This window comes from Bombus affinis, unplaced genomic scaffold (genome assembly GCF_024516045.1).
Source record: "Bombus affinis isolate iyBomAffi1 unplaced genomic scaffold, iyBomAffi1.2 ctg00000200.1, whole genome shotgun sequence".
In the NCBI taxonomy this organism is placed as follows: domain Eukaryota; kingdom Metazoa; phylum Arthropoda; class Insecta; order Hymenoptera; family Apidae; genus Bombus; species Bombus affinis.
Window position 1 is genome coordinate 160,065 of NW_026108904.1, and position 2,436 is coordinate 162,500.

The following is a 2,436-nucleotide window of genomic DNA, read 5'->3' on the forward strand; positions in this document are numbered from 1 at the left end:
CCCTTACCTGGGGGGGCACTTCGATGACCCAGTTCGTCTCCTCTTGATCCTTTCTGCCGGTCCTGAAGCAGAACTTGATGGCTGCAACGTCGTCCTCATTTAGTCTTTCTTGGTTCTGCTTCCTCATGCAGGCCAGGATCTCCTTCTCTGGAATGTCCCTCGGGACGTCGTAGATGATCATCCTGGGGGGTCTCCGCTGCGGCGTGCTAGCTTTTAGTCCAGCCTCCTTTAGTTTCGAGTTCTCGGTGAACTCTTTTAGGCTCTCCGGCTTCGTCGTCTCAACGGCTAGGCCGTTTCCCTTTATTTTCCGGACGGCCGTAACTTGGATTCCTCTCTTGCGGGGATTCACTAGGGTGAACACCGCGTCAAGTGCTTCTTCGCTCGTTTGAATCTCGCCGCCTTCTCTTTCCGGTCGAATTATGACCACATTTTTGGGCGGCTTGACCGCCGTCTGCTCGACCTTGTTGCTCGTTATCTTTACTTTTTCGGCATATGTCGGCTCCCTCTGTTCCTGCTGCGTCGTTCTCAAGACGGCTGTTTCTAGCCGCCTGGTTGCTTTGTTGACGGCGTTCATTATCGCCGTTTCCTTATTCTTCTCATCTCCGGCACTCTGCTCTAGCCTGCCTGTCAGGTAGCTATTATGGAGCAGTAGCTCGTCAACAATGCCCCTCATTTCTTTGAAGTGCCGTAGGATTACTGCGGCGTGTTCCTTGTTTATTTTCCTGGCCGAGTCTAAGCAGAACGCCGTGACCTTCCTCTCTATGTCACTGGCCTGTGCCTTTATATCGGGCACTTGCCGCTTATCCTCCCCGGCCAATCTCTCCTCATCTCTGGGGGGGTTGTTTCTCCCCAGGCTTGCTCTCATCGTCTTCTCTGGTATCCTCGGGCTTGGAGTGGCCTCGTTCTTTTCCATCTGTTTCCTCAGGGGTTGGAGGACCACTCTGGCCTCTGCGCCTGGCGACGAGTGCCCTAGCGTCGGCATCACCGGCTCCTTGCCGCTTCTTGCGGCTGCCGCTGCGGCTGTTCGCTTCCCGGTGGCTATGTCCAGCGGCGTATTGAATCCCCCTCGCGGACTTTCAGTTGGCGCTTTGTTCCCGCGAGCACTCCCGCGCTGAGTCCGGCGGCGTGCTCTTCACAGTTCAAAACCCCTGGGTTTGAATTTGAATTTGAATTTGCCGCCTAGCAGCGTGCTCTTGGTTCCCAAGATGCCCGGGCGGCGGCGCTTCGGTCGCTCGACCCAAGATGGCTGCCGCGCGTCCGCTAACCTATCCTCCCGCACGTGGCACTTTGTTTTGCTTTTCTCGCGCTTATTGCGGCAATTTCCACTAAACTTTCGGTGTGCACTATGTTTTTAGCACTCGCACTATCTATTATTTTAGTTTTCGTGCCCGAGATCTTCGATTTTCGCGTTTTTGTCCGCCACGTGGCCTAACCTCACTTCGCGCACGCGGCACTTTCTTTTGTTTTTCCGCGCTTATTGCGGCAATTTTCACTAAACTTTCGGTGTGCACTATGTTTTTTAGCACTCGCACTACCTATTATTTTAGTTTCGTGCCCGAGATCTTCGATTTACGCGTTTTTGTCCGCCACGTGGCCTAACCTCGCTTCGCACACGCGGCACTTTCTTTGCTTTTTCCGCGCTTATTGCGGAAATCTCCACTAATATTTTTGCATGCACTTTATTTTAAGCACTAACTCTGCCTATTGAATTATTTTTCGCTCCCGAGATCTTTGATTTTTCGGTTTTTCCTATCCGTCGCGTCAGCTAACCTCACTTTTCGCACGTGGCGATTTACATTAGCTTTTTTCGCTCTGAATTCGGCGATCTCCACGATTCTTTTTAACTACACGTTTTCCTCGGCACTCCCACTTTGCTTTAAATTAATTTTTACGCCCGAACTTTTTAATTTGCCCGGTTTTTTCGTTTATAGACTGCGGAGCACGCGTCCGTCCCACTTGCCGCCATCTTGGAAACTAGTAGATAGGGACATACATATACATACATATATGCAATTTTTGGTAACGGGTACTTTCCCAGACTTTTTGTCCATACAGTAACCCGGGTCCCCTGGACCAATTGGGGTTGGGTAAACGCCCAACCATCGCGCAAGGCACACAGTGCCCTGCTTCCTGGATTAGCTAGGCCTGCAGGGGCTGTCGCTCGTCTCAGGTCGAACGGGGCCCTTTCTAAGCCCTACCGTCTACCGGGACGGTACCGGAGCAGTTGGGACGCTGCTCACACGCCGTAGACCATTCGGTGTAGGACGAACACCTTAACTCGGCCCTCTTGCCAGCATCTTGGCCATCAACCACTGCCACCACGAGTCCATACCCATTTTTGGCCGAGCAGAGGGGTCGCTACTCCCTCCGGGCTATAACTCGACCCGCCCGTGGTACCAGCCTAAGTCGCTGGTGGGACTATCGTGTGGATGTACG